General features: G+C 45.2%; 1 protein-coding gene across 1 annotated transcript in view; it reads right to left on the bottom strand.

The window, feature by feature from the left end:
* The window catches only part of LOC139051955 (uncharacterized), a 30,874-nt gene extending 25,440 nt beyond the window's left edge, over nt 1-5,434 (bottom strand). Inside the window, exon 1 of the mRNA XM_070529007.1 lies at nt 5,313-5,434. The gene's annotated coding sequence lies outside the window, so the exon portion shown is untranslated. The remainder of the gene's footprint in view (nt 1-5,312) is intronic.
* Between the last annotated feature and the right edge of the window lie 14,509 nt (nt 5,435-19,943).

The raw sequence follows: 19,943 nt of genomic DNA, 5'->3' as shown, positions 1-19,943 counted from the left end.
CATGATGACCAGGAAGTCGAAAGCTTCTATGAAGACGTGGAATCGGCGATGGGTAGAGTGAAAACTAAATACACTATACTAAAGGGCGACTTTAATGCCAAGGTAGGCAAGAAGCAGGGTGGAGACAAGGCAGTGGGGGAATATGGCATAGGCACTAGGAATATCAGGGGAGAGTTATTAGTAGAGTTTGCGGAACAGAATAATATGAGGATAATGAATACCTTCTTCCGCAAGCGGGATAGCCGAAAGTGGACGTGGAGGAGCCCGAACGGCGAGACTAGAAATGAAATAGACTTCATACTCTTCGCTAACCCTGGCACCTTACAAGATGTGGACGTGCTCGGCAAGGTGCACTGCAGTGACCACAGGGTGGTAAGAACTCGAATTAGCCTAGACCTGAGGAGGGAACGCAAGAAACTGGCACATAAGAAGCCGATTAATGAGTTAGCGGTAAGAGGGAAAATGGAGGAATTCCAGATCAAGCTACAGAACAGGTATTCGGCTTTAACTCAGGAAGAGGACTTTAGTGTTGAAGCAATGAACGACAATCTTGTGGGCATCATTAAGGAGTGTGCAATGGAAGTCGGTGGTAACTCCGTTAGGCAGGATACCAGTAAACTATCGCAGGAGACGAAAGATCTGATCAAGAAACGCCAATGTATGAAAGCCTCTAACCCTACAGCTAGAATAGAACTGGCAGAACTTTCGAAGTTAATCAACAAGCGTAAGACAGCTGACATAAGGAAGTATAATATGGATAGAATTGAACATGCTCTCAGGAACGGAGGAAGCCTAAAAACAGTGAAAAAGAAACTAGGAATTGGCAAGAATCAGATGTATGCGTTAAGAGACAAAGCCGGCAATATCATTACTAATATGGATGAGATAGTACAAGTGGCTGAGGAGTTCTATAGAGATTTATGCAGTACCAGTGGCACCCACGACGATAATGGAAGAGAAAATAGTCTAGAGGAATTCGGAATCCCACAGGTAACGCCGGAAGAAGTAAAGAAAGTCTTGGGAGATATGCAAAGGGGAAGGCAGCTGGGGAGGATCAGGTAACAGCAGATTTGTTGAAAGATGGTGGGCAGATTGTTCTAGAGAAACTGGCCACCCTGTATACGCAATGCCTCATAACGTCGAGCGTACCGGAGTCTTGGAAAAACGCTAACATAAACCTAATCCATAAGAAAGGGGACGCCAAAGACTTGAAAAATTATAGACCAATCAGCTTGATGTCTGTTGCCTACAAAGTATTTACTAAGGTAATCGCAAATAGAATCAGGAACACCTTAGACTTCTGTCAACCAAAGGACCAGGCAGGATTCCGTAAAGGCTACTCAACAATAGACCATATTCACACTATCAATCAGGTTATAGAGAAATGTGCGGAATATAACCAACCCTTATATATAGCTTTCATTGATTGCGAGAAAGCATTTGATTCTGTCGAAACCTCAGCAGTCATGGAGGCATTACGGAATCAGGGTGTAGACGAGCCGTATGTAAAAATACTGAAAGATATCTATAGCGGCTCCACAGGCACCGTAGTCCTCCATAAGGAAAGCAACAAGATCCCAATAAAGAAAGGCGTCAGGCAGGGAGATACGATCTCTCCTATGCTCTTCACAGCGTGTTTACAGGAGGTGTTCAGAGACCTGGATTGGGAAGAAATGGGAATAAAAGTTAATGGGGAATACCTTAGTAACTTGCGATTCGCTGATGATATTGCCTTGCTTAGTAACTCAGGGGACCAACTGCAATGCATGCTCACTGACCTGGAGAGGCAAAGCAGAAGAGTGGGTCTAAAAATTAATCTGCAGAAAACTAAAGAAATGCTTAACAGTCTCGGAAGAGGACAGCAATTGACCACTTGCAGAAGTCGGAGCGCCACCTAGCGCGAAAAACGGGAAGCTTGCGCCTCGCCGCTTGGTTGGAAAACATCCCGGCTCCAGCCTTGCTTTGGTACGGCGGCATCGAGTGGCGACGTTGTGTTTGCAGAGCTTCTTTCACGTTTTGTGAAAGCGTCGACATTCTTTGGTAGTTGCCATATATGACCTGCCTTAAATATGATTGAAGAGGACTTCATTCTCTTGCCGTTTTTGCAAATGGGACGGACAGCTGACTTCTCAGAGCACTGGATAATGAGCGACAATGCGTGGGGTTATCTTCATGCCAACACTTCGTCCGTTTGTCAGGCACACCGCCGATGGGCTTTAAAAAATAGGGTTAAGTTAAGCACATAAAACTGAACTGAAACACCGTGGACCTTCCACTTGGCCTCATAGGAGCTACGTACACGCCATCCATGAAATCGGGCATCTACGTGGTTACAGCATGGTACACAAAAGCCATTCGCGACATTGCCGGAGAGCACTGTGAATGCGTGGCCGGATGAGTGCTTTATGCCTGTCGCATTCCTCGAACTCTTAGTTGTTGCATGGAGCAACAGATGTACACGTTCTAGCTTGCAAATTTGATATTCATCTCGTGCTGTTTCGCCAAACTGCTGTGTTGCATGCTTGTGGTTTACGAAGTCGTATCCCAAATTTCGAATGCGCTATATGTACGCGGTAGGTTATTCAGTCTGTTTTTGCGAGCGCTAATTCCTCAAAGCTCACGCCAACCTATTTTATTATATGTTACATTAGCTTAAATATGGGCAGCTTGTGCGTCCACAGGCCAGTACGCTCCCGCTCACTCGCGAATACTCATCAAGGCAGATAGTTTGACGAATTGGTTCGAAGTCATGTTGGAAGAGAGCGCAACACAACTGACATGTGCGGAAAAAGAGAAGACGAGCGCAGTCTCACAAATGACATGACGTACATAGACTGGCCGCATCTGTTTGCGCCGTTTTTCACAAATCGCTTAATCGTACTCGCATATACTCAGGGTCACTCAGTGACGAGCGCGAAGGAAAACTGCATTCTTTATATTTTACAGCCTCAGCGAGCCCTGCCAGCACGTCGCTGGCCTTCTGTTCAGCGTTGCAGAACTGGCAGGAAATGACAAGGAAATAGAAGTCGCCTGCATAAGCCACAGATCCTAGAATGCACTGTTAGTTGCCATGGCGTGCCGTCCGGGTTCGACCGCTTCACCGCTGCCGTCCACAAACGTCTCCACTTTTAACCTTCGCGGGCGGAAATCTGAAGAAATTACTATTTCCATTTTCATAATAATAGCTCGTGCTACCGAAAGCGACTCAGTTGGCCGGCGTGTCACGCCCGAGCAGCGCAGTTTGCTTTCCAACCACGGAGACGACGCTCACGAAGCGCCGCCCCGCGGCCGGTCTTGGCGCATGCGCAGTCGTACTTCTGCAAGTGGTCAATTTACAATAGGCAGCGAGGCACTGGAAGTCGTAAGGGAATACATCTACTTAGGGCAGGTAGTGACGGCGGATCCGGATCATGAGACGGAAATAATCAGAAGAATAAGAATTGGCTGGGGTGCATTTGGCAGGCATTCTCAGATCATGAACAGCAGGTTGCCATTATCCCTCAAGAGAAAAGTATATAATAGCTGTGTCTTACCAGTACTCACCTACGGGGCAGAAACCTGGAGGCTTACGAAAAGGGTTCTACTCAAATTGAGGACGACGCAACGAGCTATGGAAAGAAGAATGATAGGTGTAACGTTAAGGGATAAGAAAAGAGCAGATTGTGTGGGAACAAACGCGAGTTAATGACATCTTAGTAGAAATCAAGAAAAAGAAATGGGCATGGGCCGGACATGTAATGAGGAGGGAAGATAACCGATGGTGATTAAGGGTTACGGACTGGATTCCAAGGGAAGGGAAGCGTAGCAGGGGACGGCAGAAAGTTAGGTGGGCGGATGAGATTAGGAATTTTGCAGGGACGGCATGGCCACAATTAGTACATGACCGGGGTGGTTGGAGAAATATGGGAGAGGCCTTTGACATGCAGTGGGCGTAACCAGGCTGATGATGATGATGATGTTCTCCTTGGGTCACAGACCTCACTGTGGCCCTTCTAACTTCTAAAAAACTTGCAGTATTCGAGTTACTGTGCCATATTCAATGGAAGTGTCTTACACCTTGAGCGTTAAGTACTCCTCTACGAAGCACACATTTACTGACGGCTCCTTTACCCAACGTAGATCTTCCTGTGGTATTTTCATTCCTTCCACTGATGATGATGATGAAATTAAAGTCACCAGCCATTATTAGTCTTGTGTTTTCATTTACATGGGAGCCGAGAAATTCATTCAAGCCATCGAAAAATTCTGGGGCCGAATCTTATAACGGTTCGGAATACGAACCGTTCGCTTCACCACTTACGTCACTTGATGTGCCACTCCCAAGCCGGCGGTGCAAGAAGGGGAGGACGCGACCAATAAATGAGAGGGTGCCACCTCTGAAGTGTACGTCACTATATGACGAGCTAATCGAGGAATTGCAGAATGTTTCTGCTTGCTAAACAAATGTAAAATATAAATTTAATATTATACGCCAAGTTCTGAAGTATAAACGTGTGGTGCCGGGCGTTTACGCAATGCAGAAGTAATTTATTAATGTCATTCTTTTTTATTCTCAGCCGACAGGCGGTATCGCAAGCGTAAATGAGTTGGCAGAGCGCAGCGCTATGTCGTCTGCTACCAGGAGCTCGCAGGGTGCACGCAACAGGAACGCACTGCCGGCACTTCTCAAGTAGCGAGCGCGACAAAACCGCGAACTGGTTCTTAGGGACACCTTTACTAGCCGACTATATCAATTTTCGATCTTTTTTCGCCCTTCGTCATCGGCTCGGACATGACTCGCTCGCCGCCGCGCTGCCGCTGTCCCTGCGATAAGCCCCACGGCACGTCGCGTGATAAAAGCAATGGAACTTGAAATCGAAAATTACGATACACGGGCCCTGCATTGCTTGAGCGAAGTGAAATCGAATAGTGTGGTGCTGACGGTGCGCGCTGTGCCGTAAAATTGAGTAACAAAGTGCGGCACTCCCGAACCAGAGAAAAAAAGGCACCCATGCAAATAAGAGATCTCCACAATATCTTCCCGTCCTGACTGTATAGTTTTATCAGCCGAACGATGGAAGTGCTGAACCAGCCTAGGTTGAACCCTTCTGACTGCTGAACGGCGATCTGCAAGCTATTCACGCTGGCGATAGCACTGAGAATTCGATCTCACCATGCAAATATCTCCTTGGCATTGGCTTTGAAGCTGAGGTCACGGGAAAGCTGACCCAGCCCTTCAACCGGCCAACACAGTAATTGTGAGAGCAACTTTGTGGACGGTGTCGGCAGCAGAGATCTAGGTCATTCCGATGAATGCTTCACGTCCGACCTACCTCTGGGAGCTGCAGGCCAGTGGCGATGAACCGCAACGCGCAATATTCCTTCCTCTGCGTGGAATGGCCACTCGTACGCTTGCACCTGAGTCCCCTACATTTGATAGCGTAGCCTGCAAAAGGTTTACTTAGAACGCCAGCAAGGGCGGTGCAACTCATTATCCGTCACTTCTTCGAACGCGTATCGCGCTTCCAGCCGTGGTCGACACCGAAAGAGGAACGCCAAGCAGACGACGAAGGCTAGTAATAGCCTCCGAAGCAACCAACGCACGCGCGCGCGACGCCCGCGTGTCTCCGGGGTCGCGCGACCGGCGCGCGCGGCCAGGGTCACAAGCCAAAGCCAAGCCACAGCAACGGAACCCAAAGCGGACTACCCCTTCGTCGGTTCCTACGACCGGTTCGCTTTGAAGATGATTGACAGATGCGTGACGTATTCGAAAATTGCGATACCGCCCCGCTGCCTCTGACGACCTGTGACGTAATAAAAATTTTGGCCAATCAGGTGAGGCCAAAGGAACGGTTCCCCAACCGAACCGTTATAAGATTCGGCCCCTGGTGGAGTGGCTGGTGGTCTGTACACAGTCCCTGATATATACCACATGTCTGCACAGTGTATCTTGCTCCAAACCATTTCAGGGAGACTGCAATAAAGAGCGACTGTGTTTGTAAAACTCTTCACAAGAACAGCCACGCCACCACCTCTGGAATCCCTGTTGCATCTAAATATGTACCTTGTAGTCAGGAGGAAAAATACTACTGTCACTAATTGCACTATGTAGCCATGTCTCAGTCAACATCAATACATCATGATTCTGAGAAATTAGTAGATACTCTAAACCAGTTACTTTATTTGCTATGCTGCGGGCGTTGACAAGTACATTGTTGAGCTAGGACCGAGAAGAATCGCTATCCGTGTCAGAAGCCTTGTCTAAAGTTTGCAACTGAGGCAATGTCTGGCCAGCAGTATTTCCCTTCTTTTTGAATTGAGGAACCTTATCTTGCTCAGTACGGTGCAGACACCGTTTATTCCTTTCACGATCCCAGACGTAGATATTATTGTTGATCTTAAGTTTGTCATGTACCAGTTTTACCTTTTTGCCGTTTGCTCGTTCCTTTTTACTACTTTGCCATAATTTTTTCCGTACTTCTACAGTTTCTTTAGCGCAGTCTTGACTTATGCTTATTGAGCTGCCTTTCAGCTTGCCGCAGTTCTGAATCACAGACTGTTTTTCTCGCGAATCATAAAATGCATGATTACCGGCCGAATACTACCATCTTATTTTTTTGCCAATGCGATGAATTTTGTCGATCGTGTTCACTTGCACTCCCAGGGTTGTTTTAAAGACATTCTCAATAACAGCTTGTTTCAGGTCGCTGTCTGATTCACCCTTGTTCTCATCGATACCGAAAACCAAGAGATTATTGGATCGGCTTCTATTTTCATATTCTACTAACTTCTCCGCCTGATGACGAACAAGGGAGGCTAGGATTTGTACTCACTTGTTCAATTCTGAAATCACGTTAAGTGCAGTGTTCATTTTCTCGCATTTCTCATTTATTTCGGTCATTTCAGCTCTTAATGCATCTATTTTAGCATCTGATGAAGCCTGATTATCAATGATTAATTGCAACATTTCTGCGGTTTTGGGCCCAGGATTTTCTTCAACATCTCCTGAAACCAACAGTGTTATCATCATAGACCAAGAGTCAACCGAAAAATTCAGGCAACTGCGAGGGCACGGCAGGGCTAACAAAAAGCGGTTGTCGCTTCTAAAAGTTGTAGCATTAGGCAAATAACGAACCTGCAACAGCAGTAACGTCCGCTTAGGCATGTTATCGCTAGGCCAGGTGCCGTGCCCTCTGGAGCCTCCCTCGCTGCTTGTCTCCTTTTGTAGCCAGTCCACTGGTGACGTCACCGTCATCGACGAAAGACGATCTACGAGCCGGATGCCATCAATCCCAAAGTCCTGATAAGGCGTGAAGAAAAGCGGTGCGTCGTCTGGACTGCAAACCGATGTAGCGTTCCATGCTGTACCGTTCCAAACCGATGTAGCGAGAATCCATGGCAAAACCTGCAACAGCAGTAACGTACACTTAGGCATGTTGTCGCTAGGCCAGGTGCCGTGCCCTCTAATGGAACATAAAAGGTCGTTAACCAGTCGATAGCCTTCTAATCTTTCGCTACATTGCCGAGATTGTAACTGCACGCCTGAGTTAGATGAATGCGCGATATTGTACAGGCATAAGAATGAAGATAGGCGTCTTATGGTAGAGGCATGTCATATCTATAATGGTGGAAGTGCGTGCGTGAGTCAGCTTTCGATTACTGTACGTAAGGAAGAGATTAGGTGCCTTAACAGTTATCTCTCACGTAGACCGGCACGTGTACCCGACTGACACGTGGTGCTACCATTCCTGAGCATGCGCAGATGAGTTTTGTGTCATCTTTCTTTTTTCGCCTCAGTGCTCCCTTCAGTTGATAGTCGGCGTTCGTGTCGTCCCCTTTTCTACTCTTGTGACCTGTCTGCACGCCTCACTTCTTTTTTTGCATAATGTGTGCCTTAAGAGACAAAGCCGGCAATATCATTACTAATATGGATGAGATACTTCAAGTGGCTGAGGAGTTCTATAGAGATTTATGCAGTACCAGTGGCACCCACGACGATAATGGAAGAGAGAATAGTCTAGAGGAATTCCAAATCCCACATGTAACGCCGGAAGAAGTAAGGAAAGCCTTGGGAGATATGCAAAGGGGGAAGGCTGCTGGGGAGGATCAGGTAACAGCAGATTTGTTGAAGGATGGTGGGCAGATTGTTCTAGAGAAACTGGCCACCGTGTATACGCAATGCCTCAAAACGTCGAGCGTACCGGAATCTTGGAAGAACGCTAACGTAATCCTAATCCATAAGAAACGGGACGCCAAAGACTTAGAATTATAGACCGATCAGCTTACTGTCAGTTGCCTACAAACTATTTACTAAGGTAATCGCAAATAGAATCAGGAACACCTTAGACTTCTGTCAAGCAAAGGACCAGGCAGGATTCCGTAAAGGCTACTCAACAATAGATCATATTCACACTATCAATCAGGTGATAGAGAAATGTGCGGAATATAACCAACCCTTATATATAGCTTTCATTGATTACGAGAAAGCGTTTGATTCTGTCGAAACCTCAGCAGTCATGGAGGCATTACGGAATCAGGGTGTAGACGAGCCGTATGTAAAAACACTGAAAGATATCTATAGCGGCTCCACAGCCACCGTAGTCCTCCATAAAGAAATTAACAAAGTCCCAATAAAGGAAGGCGTCAGACAGGGAGATACGATCGCTGCGATGGTATTCACAGCATGTTTACAGGAGGTATTCAGGGACCTGGATTGGGAAGAATTGGGGATAAGAGTTAATGGAGAATACCTTAGTAACTTGCGAATCGCTGATGATATTGTCTTGCTTAGTAACTCAGGGGAACAATTGCAATGCATGCTCACTGACCTGGAGAGGCAAAGCAGCAGAGTGGGTCTATAAATTAATCTGCAGAAAACTAAAGTAGTGTTTAGCAGTCTCTGAAGAGAACAGCAAGTTACTGTAGGTAGCGAGGCACTGGAAGTGGTAAGGGAATACATCTACTTAGGGCAGGTAGTCACGGCGGATCCAGATCATGAGGCGAAATAATCTGAATAAGAATGGGCTGGGGTGCATTTGGCAGGCATTCTCAGATCATGAACAGCAGGTTGCCATTATCCCTCAAGAGAAAAGTGTGCAGTAGCTGTGTCTTACCAGTACTCACCTACGGGGCAGAAAACTGGGGGCTTACGAAAACGATTCTACTCAAATTGAGGACGACGCAACGAGCTATGGAAAGAAGAATGATGGGTGTAACGTTAAGGGATAAGAAAAGAGCAGATTGGGTGAGGGAACAAACGCGAGTTAATTACAACTTAGTTGAAATCAAGAAAAAGAAATGGTCATGGGCAGGACATGTAATGAGGAGGAAAGATAACCGATGGTCATTAAGAGTTACGGACTGGATTCCAAGGGAAGGGAAGCCTAGCAGGGGGTGGCAGAAAGTTAGGTGGGCGGATGAGATTAAGAAGTTTGCCGGGATGACATGGCCACAATTAGTACATGACCGGGCTTGTTGAAGTATGGGAGAGGCGTTTGCCCTGCAGTGGGCGTAACCAGGCTGATGATGATGATGATGTTCTCCTTGGGTCAGAGACCTCACTGTGGCCCTTCTAACTTCTAAAAAACTTGCAGTATTCGAGTTACTGTGCCATATTCAATGGAAGTGTCTTACACCTTGAGCGTTAAGTACTCCCCTACGAAGCACATATTTACTGACGGCTCCTTTACCCAACGTAGATCTTCCTGTGGTATTTTCATTCCTTCCACTGGCCAGACATTTTCACGGTGTTTAGAGCGAGTAGCGTCATCAACATTGTTCGAGCTCTGAGATGTACGCGATGAAACAGGCGCTAAAATACATACTACGGTAACTTCAACAACAATGGACAATCTTAGATTTGAAAGCAGCATTGCAAAGCCTTTGCTCGAAAAGCACTAAATTATGCACTTACATTTTCATCGAGCACATAGCATACCTACCCCACTTGAAATCTAACGCTGGACATGTGATGGCATTTCAGTGGCTTCCAGGACATTGTGGTATAAGTGGTAATGAAAAACTGGATGAGGGAGCCCGCAAAGGACATGGTCACATAAAATCTCTGAAAGCGTTTTTTCACTAAAAGTGAGGCTTCACTAATGAAAGGCGTAGACGATAGTCGTCACCTTCCGGCAATTGAATGTTTTTGTTCAACATTGACTCAGAACTACAATCAAGGCTACCAAAAGACCCTCTATCACTAGCTTTGACTGAACGTTGTACACATGAATAATCCTCTTTTTCGCATTGGCCAGACCACAGATCCATGTGACAACAGCAACTCCATGAAATCTCTAGAGCACATCTTGCTTGAGTGCCCATGCAGCTTACAGAGACGAGCAACGTTGATATAAAATGAACATGCAAAAGCTTGAGCAAGGCCCCTTGACATTGACATCGATGCTGAGTTCTTGGCCTTGTCCATCAAAACAGTGCAAAGCCCTAAAGTTTTTATGTATCGAGTCAATTGGTTTGTTGTCTAAACTGTGACTCATACGTCGTCTCATCAAGACTGTGATTTTATGTTTTTTTGCATTTAGCATCTACAATAATTGCATTCGATACTATCTTCTGATAACATCACAAGACCTGAATTTTATCTCTTTTTTCTTCTGCCCACTTTCTTCTAGCACCTTTCTCCATCGTCCTATTCCCTGTAGAGTAGCACATATGCGTAAATACTCTGGCTAAATACTCTTGCTGCTTTTTCAATAAAGAGCTTTCTCACTATCTCGCTCTGTTAAGTTTGAACTCATCCAAAAGGGGTCGCATTTTACAGACTTCCATTTTTTGTTACTTCCATCTTCGTTTCGCTGACTAAAATGCGCAGCGATTTCAAATTACTTTAAAAAAAAATGGCTGTGGCTTAGGTAAGGTTAAGCCCAGGATGCGAAGCATACTAGCCTTTATTTTAGTTGTTGAACCACTGTTTAGCCTGGTGAACTGCTGTTGCTTGGCTATATTTGGTTCGGCTAGACGAAGAAACAACTCATGCATTACTGCTTCGCCTTCAAGAGTGGAACGCGACAGCGTTCCCGTCGACCCGCCAAGGGGTGTAAGACAATGGGCTACAGGGCAGCGGCTACGCGCCCCGCATTGGACGCGGTGAGCGTCGAGCAAAGCAGCGTTCGGCGCGGCAACGAAATGTGCGCCTGAGCAAGAGACGCACGCCTTAGAAACAGCTCGTTTCTAAGGCAACACCGCATTCACTAGAGGCGCTTTTGTACCGCTTTGAAGCATCGTACTCGTGGCTCAGTGGTAGCGTCTCCGTCCCACACTCCGGAGACCCTGGTTCGATTCCCACCCAGCCCGTCTTGCAAGAGTTGAGCCAAAGCCACTTCTCCTCTGTCGTGACGTCACGGTGTCACGTGATTTCATGGCGACACCGCCGCGCCTGAGGAGCTGGGTTGAGCTCTCGTAATATGCTTCGCATAAAATTATTTTGGAATACGCGAGACCAATCTTTGGTCAATCCTTGTAGTTAGCGTCCGTGTATGTTTCCAGATCCCACGCGCACGCGTGTTAGCTCCAAATCCATGCCGCAAGTGTCTGCACGAGAACAAATAATCTGCTTTATTTTTATTTATTTATTACCTATACTGAAGACGTTATGCTGCGTTTTTATTACGGTTTCAGTTACTGCCTTGAAGATGATGATGATGGCGTTGCGAAGCGCCACCTGCATTGGTGAAGCAAACAAACATGGCAGTTGTTTACAGTCATTCAAATATGATTTATTTATTTATTTATTTATTTATTAGTATTACCCACAGGGCCAGAGGCATAAGAGTAGTCTCGAGCTCATGCTACGCGGTAAATGGTAGACTGAATCTGATTTATTCTTTTCTGCAAGCAGTGTAACGCCTAAAGTGCACACGCTGCAGCGAAAATTGTGTGCCTGACTCTCGCCTCCATATAAACATGAGTAAACTGAATGCAGCGCTCTGCGCTTTCGACCTTGCGATACGATCACTTGTAACCGTTCTTTTAGGCAGAACGGTTGGTAAAGAAATAGTATTCGAAAGCGTGTGTAACAGCCGAGCGGTCCCGCGAACAATCGAGCCATCCGTTTTGGTCAGTCCTGTTCTTTCCTTACGACGAATTATGTCTTCGCTTCGAAGACACGAAGACCGGGAGAGTTGACAACGATTTAGCGAGCGTGCCTTTAAAATTCATGCCTACTCATGCAAATGCCCTGCAATACAAGTTGAAGCGTTCTAGTTTCGCCTCGCGGCAGTGTTTGAGGTTTGCGCATTTCATTGTGCAGTCATTTCATCGAAATATGTTGGCTTAGTGCATGTCCTCAAAGATAGGCTACATATACTCTTGTGCACTGGAGCTCTGAATAAACATAATACATTTGCTCTATTTTCCAACAAATCTGGGTGTTTTTATGAATAACTGTTAGCTTTCTGTGACGATTTCTGGAGCTATTTTTAGAACTTCCATTTTAATGTTTATTGTTACTGTGGTCATAAAGCATCCAGTATTTTTCCGATTTTTTAGTATTTCTTTGCCATGTAGCTTCTGGTTACGCTAGGAGAATGCCAGCAAACTTGAGAGTAGGAAAAATCAAGAGGCAGACAAAGACAAAGAGACAGGAAGGTGGCTGGACTAATAACTGAACTTTATTCATGAAAACGACGTCCCCCAAGTCCGTACTGAACATGCGCAGGCACACCCAAACAAAAACAAAAACACAAAAACACGGTCACTACCTTATCTATACACGTCGACAGCTATCAAGAAATAAGAGCTCTTTCTTGGTTAGGAACACAGATGGATCGCTTACACACTTCTCGGGGCCAAGTTTATAGATGCGATATGCTTCAATCAGTTCTCTTTCGTGCTGAGTCTTAGCCTTCGCCAAGATTGAAGCGTCATTGAAGATAGAATTACAACCGCACTCCTTACAATGCAGCGGAAGATTACCTCCTGTGCCTGTGGGTATTAGATTTGCATGCTCACGCATGCGATCATTGACACAGCGACCGGTTTGGCCTATATAATCTTTACCACATGTCAAAGGGATACTGTACACTACACATATGTGTCGCACGTGCGGTGGTTCACGACATGCTTGGTATTGCACGTACTCTTTCGCGAACTGTGCTGTGATACCCTGCTGCAAAGTTTTGCAAGCTTGCAAGGCGCAGAACAAACCAACCTGACGTCGTTTCTTGCCCCAACCTTTTTCAATCTATGAGAAATGCCATGTACATACGGCATGACCACCAAGTTCTTTTTTATTTTGTCTCGCACATCGCAATCCTCCCTTTTTTTCTTTTTCAAACGCTTGTACACAGATTCAGCCACTGCAGTGATCAAAGTCTTTGGATAGCCTGCCGCTAACAGTCTCCTTTCTTGTTTGGCGGCACTGTCTTGCATTATATGCGTACAACTCTTTTCCACCGCATTCGATAAGCACAAAGAGGCTATGCCACGCTTGACCAGCTTCGAGTGAGCGGATTGGTGCGGTAGCAACGTCTTTTCACTTCTTGGACTGTAAGCCCAGCAAATGTAACCTTGAGTGTGAAAGGTTAGAGTCAAATCTAAAAATTTGATGGAATTTTCTTGTGGTGCCTCGTGGGTGAAACTAAGATGCCGAGAGCAATGCTGAAAAACTGATAAAATACTGCAAATGATATCAGGGAGACAATCACTTCGTCCGATATTTAAGAGAACCAGGAAATCGTCAACATACCTGAACACCCGGGCAACACGGTAATCGGTAATGGCGTCTGACAAAGACTTGTCGAATTTCGCTAAGAAAATACCGCACAATACCGGCGCAACACTTGACCCTATACAGATACCATTCTTTTGTAAAAACATCTTGCCATCGAATTTAACAAAAGTTGCCGACAAGTAAAAAAGTAACAGTTCCATAAAACTCTCAGTCGAGAGGCCACAACTACCTGGCAATCACATGGTGGAACGGTGTTCCACCAGGTGATGTGATTGCGCTATTCGGTGCACTTCCGCCATCGGAGGGACACTGGAAGAGGATTTTGAAGATTCTAATCTCGGAGACATGGAGACAAGTCAGGCACTGGCAAGACTGGCTCAGGTTGACGTGCCTTCAACGTCAAGATTCCTGTTTGGGAGCAGCTAGGTTACGTCAACACATCCACTGAGCTGGATTATTGGTTGAAGCCTTTTGGCGTGACGTGCTTCGTCTTGTTCCGAAGCGGAGCAAGGTGAACCCGGGTACTGGACGAGTCTTCTACGTACAACAGGCCGCATGAGCTTTTCCGTGGGACCACGGGACGGTCCTGAATACTGGAGTTGTTCAATACCCTCTGATATGCACCTTTCCTTCTCCTCTGAAGGCGCTTTTCGTGATATCTCCCGGACAGTGGCTAGAAGCTGCATGGTGACCACGCAAGCTCGGTGCCAAGGGAACTTGGGTCCCTTGACCAGTAGGTCGTGCACTTAGCTGGAACGGAAGCGTCGTCGAGGTAGAAGACTCGTCCAGTACCCGGGTTCACCTTGCTCCGCTTCGGAACAAGACGAAGCACGTCACGCCAGAAGGCTTCAACCAATAACCCAGCTCGGTGGATGTGTTGATGTAACCTTGCTGGTCCCAAACAGGAATCTTGACGTTGAAGGCACGTCAACCTGAGCCAGTCTTGCCAGTGCCTGACTTAATTGTCTCCATGTCTCTGAGATTAAAATCTTCAAAATCCTCTTCCAGTGTCCCTCCGATGGCGGAAGTGCACCGAATAGCACAATCACATCACCTGGTGGAACACCGTTCCACCAGGTGATGTGATTGCCAGGTAGTGGTGGCCTCTCGACTGAGAGTTTTATGGAACTGTTACTTTTTTACTTGTCGGCAACTTTTGTTAAATTCGATGGCAAGATGTTTTTACAGAAGAATGGTATCTGTATAGGGTCAAGTGTTGCGCCAGTATTGTGCGGTATTTTCTTAGCGAAATTCGACAAGTCTTTGTCAGACGCCATTACCGATTACCGTGTTGCCCGGGTGTTCAGGTATGTTGACGATTTCCTGGTTCTCTTAAATATCGGACGAAGTGATTGTCTCCCTGATATCATTTGCAGTATTTTATCAGTTTTTCAGCATTGCTCTCGGCATCTTAGTTTCACCCACGAGGCACCACAAGAAAATTCCATCAAATTTTTAGATTTGACTCACACTTTCACACTCAAGGTCACATTTGCTGGGCTTATAGTCCAAGAAGAAAATAGACGTTGCTACCGTACCAATCCGCTCACTCGAAGCTGGTCAAGCGTGGCATAGCCTCTTTGTGCTTGTCGAATGCGGTGGAAAAGAGTTGTACGCATATAATGCAAGACAGTGCCGCCAAACAAGAAAGGAGACTGTTAGCGGCAGGCTATCCAAAGACTTTGATCACTGCAGTGGCCGAATCTGTGTACAAGCGTTTGAAAAAGAAAAAAAGGGAGGATTGCGATGTGCGAGACAAAATAAAAAAGAACTTGGTGGTCATGCCGTATGTACATGGCATTTCTCATAGATTGAAAAAGGTTGCGGCAAGAAACGACGTCAGGTTGGTTTGTTCTGCGCCTTGCAAGCTTGCAAAACTTTGCAGCAGGGTATCACAGCACAGTTCGCGAAAGAGTACGTGCAATACCAAGCATGTCGTGAAGCACCGCACGTGCGGCACATGTGTAGTGTACAGTACCCCTTTGACATGTGGTAAAGATTATATAGGCCAAACTGGTCGCTGTGTCAATGATCGCATGCGTGAGCATGCAAATCTAATACCCACAGGCACAGGAGGTAATCTTCCGCTGCATTGTAAGGAGTGCGGTTGTAATTCTATCTTCAATGACGCTTCAATCTTGGCGAAGGCTAAGACTCAGCACGAAAGAGAACTGATTGAAGCACATCGCATCTATAAACTTGGCCCCGAGAAGTGTGTAAGAGCGCCATCTGTGTTCCTAACCAAGAAAGAGCTCTTATTTCTTGATAGATGTCGACGTGTATAGATAAGGTAGTGACCGTGTTTTTGTGTTTTTGTTTTTGTTTGGGTGTGCCTGCGCATGTTCAGTACGGACTTGGGGGACGTCGTTTTCATGAATAAAGTTCAGTTGTTAGTCCAGCCACCTTCCTGTCTCTTTGTCTTTGTCTGCCTCTTGATTTTTCCTACTCTCAAGTTTGCTGGCATTCTCCTAGCATAACCATGTACCAACTAGCCCAACAAGCCACTCTCATGAACTCGTAGCTTCTGGTTCAATAAATTCTGATGCAAACTAAACGTGTTTCGTAGGGATGTACTATTACAAGAGTGTAATCACACTGGGAAATGTGCGCTTGATAGCACAAATCTACATAGATGACATTAAAGAACAGGACATCTTGTTCCTTAAGCTCATGAAATTTGTCTAATATATGAAGGTGAGCTCTTGCTGTGTGCCGGCATGGTTAACATCACAGCCACTTTTTATCATTATTAAAGGACATAGAGAATAAAAGGGATGAAATAATGATGCAGTTTCCAATATGTGCAATTCCTGCCCTGGGTTTTTAGATAAACGTTTACAACATCCCATGCATGACACGGAAAAGTCGCACAGCGCCGGTAGCATCTTCACGTTGTGCATAATCACATTGCCACTGTGAATCGGTGGTGAAGCACTGTCTAGCTGGTGGTGCACAGACCCTTCAGAAATCATCAAATGGTTTATAAGCCCACATTTTTGTTATGTAGTTGAAAAGCTTATCAAATTTGTCCGTAGCTTCCCTTCAGAGCTCGTAGAATTCTTTAGCGGAATTTTAGAACTGCGAGCTCATTTGATATCAGTATACGGGTATTCGCACTACTGTCAATTGATAGTGATAGCGCATCACAAAAAATTGATCTTGAAACAAGTCCAGCTCTAGTAGCAAAAATGCTTAATCTATGCATTTAAAGCGTTTTTGGGTGTGTGTAATTTTTGCACCGCTTCTTCGAAACTTCAAATTAAAGTATCGGCATGACGTTTTCTTGTTTTTCTTTGAAGTGATGTTTTTTGTCTTTTAAACTTTACGTGTACTGGCTGCTGTCTTGCCAATCAGACAAAAGCCTATTATCAGCTACCGCAATAACCACTGTACTCAATTTCACATTTAGCATGTAACACTGCAGAAGCCCTGCAGGTTTGGTATCACTCCGCTTGTTTCACGGTGAAATGGTTTAGAGATGCAGCTGTGAATCAAAGAGCATTGGTTTGACTACTCGCCTCAACAATCCCAGATGAACCCACACAGTGGCAGCTCCTGCATCTCCTGTGCTTTAATAAGCTCAGTTCAAAATGTTTGAAATATATAATATTCTGCTAGGAAGTGCATTTACCTTACAAAAATATAAGACGGCATTGCCTTAAACATTCACTACAATAAACACTTAAGTGACGTCCTCACAAAAAGTTTATAATACCGTACATTTCGAATAACAGTTAGCACTCAATAGTACAGAAGTTCAAAATATTACGTTAGATCGCAGCCTGCAGAGCAAAAAAGCAATTTTTTAACAGCATCTTGTGCACCGTTTGGCATCCCAGAGCGCGAGGGATGTTGTACAGATACACGTCTCAGGCGTCGTCGCACACAAACTTCTCCCACCAGCAGATGATAATATTGACGGGAGCAATTTCAGCTTGGTGCACAACTGTAGATGAGTAACACGAAACCAAGACACGGATGGAAGCGGCAAGACGCACAAGTGCTAACATTCAACAAATGTTTATTTTAAGCATGACACAACGTATATAGGATGAATTCAAAGGAAGTGCGTTTGTCACACAGCCATAACTTTAAAAATCAGTTCCAAAAAATTCGAGTTCTTTTGCTAATTTTCCTACAGGTGGAGAACTTAAGCATTGCGCCCAACCTGTAAATCACTTTGTCAGCTTTACTAAATTTCCTTCATTCTTGGATGTATCGTCTCGTAGCAGAAGTTTCGTCTCGTAGCAGTCGTAGCAGAAGGATAGTCTTCTTCCTACTCATTACAGAATGTGCGGATATCATCCACCGTTTGAATAAGTTGGCGTAACGTTAAAGGGAGAAAAGCTAGTTAATTATTGTGGTCATGATTATTGACAGGCTGGGCACACAATGCACGAGCACCTATGACATTTCACTACTAAGCTCGAGGACGCAGTATCGAATCCCACCCGCGGCGCCCGCATTCCGATGGGGTGAAATGCAAAGACGCCCGTGTGCCGTGCGTTGGGCTCACGTTAAATAACGCCAGGTGGTCAAAATTACCCCCAGTTTGCCACTACAGTATGCCTCATAATGAAATTTTAATTTTGACACGTGAAACCGCAGTATTTAATAAAGAAAATATTGCGTAAACTTGCCATCTGTAGAATTATTAGGAAAAAATACTGCATTTTCTTGGGTCAATTTTAGATAATTTTTTGAAGTCATAGCTTTGTGACATGCACATCTACTTTGAATTCGTGTTCAAATATGTTCCGTCATGCTTCGAATAAATGTGTTGAATGTTAGCGCTTGTGTGCCTATCTCCTCGGTCCATGGCTTGGTTTTGTGTGCTATTCTGCTACAGACAATTGTGGCAAGCATGAATGCCCACGTTGACATTGCCAAGCGCTGTGTTGAAAGCAGTAACCGAATGCCGCAGTATGGACCTATATTCACTACTATGGATGCGTGTAACTGCAATTTTCTCACTGTAATTAGTTGGGTCAGGCCCCGAGTGTGTTGCCGCCTACCATATGAAAGTACGCCATTGTGAGCTCTTTGTGAGATTGAAGCACCCAGTGACCCAGTCTTGACGCCATGTCTTCTGCAAGGCTGTGCATATGTGCATATTGTTGCCATCATAGCCTTGCCGAGTCGTGCGAATATTCTCGACTGAGATCTCGAAGAAACTGATGTAGCTACCTTTGAGGGGCACAATTGTACGCTGAAGCTTTCTTTGCCAACGTGCCAGAGATTTGGTAGGCTGTCATGCATCTCACCGAGTAAAATGATCCGATCTCAGAGACAAAAAGTGGTGACTTGGTAGGCTAAAATGGCAACAAACATATGCTTTGTCCTTGGCCAATAACCAAGTGACTACTTAAGATCAGGCGAATGCACCTGGCGCAGATTTTTAACATTTGTTTGGAGCCGCACATTATTGTGATTTTTGTATGAAATAGCTGAATGAAAACTTAAGTATGCCGTTGATGAGCCATTATCATTGCTGTAATTATAAGACCTTAAATGCTTGTGATAAGTCTGCACTTTGCGCCTGATTGAATAACATTTATGAAATATTAAAACACTTCAGCCTGAAACATAGTTTTTTTCATTTATGACAAACAGTCTGGAATTTAAGGTTGTGCATGAATGAAGCCATTGTAGTTCTTCTTCTCAAGGAAAGGAATAAAAGGATTCATCCATTTCGCTGCTAGCTACAGGAACGTTGTGCTTATTACCGGACTGTGCAAAGTCTTAGAAAATGGGAAATCTTCCTCTCATACACTTGCCTGAAAGCATCAAGCTATTTGATTCATATTAATGTGGGAGGAAAGGTTGAAAGTGCATTTGTGTTCGAGTTCATGTCTGCACTTGCTTAAATCATTTGGCATGCCGAGCCACCTCGGTTTGCATTATATCCGGTACTGTTCTGCACTCTACCTGGGACGGCAGTTGTCTAAGACAGCAGGCAGCATCTGACACATACTTTGTGGGACATAACTAGTGGCACATTTTGTATATTCGGCAAGGCAGTTCCAATCAGAAGACAAAAAGTAGGTGGAAGAGCCAAAGAAAGCTTCCCTTTAAAAATTACGCTGACAGTTTTTTAAATCTGGAATGTCACTTACTTGACAGCCACACCATAATAAATGACACATCAGCACTAATGCAATTGAAAGTCAGGCATGTGGTATGTTGTTCCTCAATTTAAACTCTTGCTTAGGCTAGTTGGTTCATGCTTGAATGAGTAAAGGCAAGGCGCAAAAGACCAGGACTGAAGAAGGAC

This window comes from Dermacentor albipictus, unplaced genomic scaffold, assembly GCF_038994185.2.
Source record: "Dermacentor albipictus isolate Rhodes 1998 colony unplaced genomic scaffold, USDA_Dalb.pri_finalv2 scaffold_16, whole genome shotgun sequence".
NCBI lineage: Eukaryota > Metazoa > Arthropoda > Arachnida > Ixodida > Ixodidae > Dermacentor > Dermacentor albipictus.
Note: the sequence above shows the minus strand (reverse complement) of the source record. Positions and strands in the feature narration are given on the sequence as shown.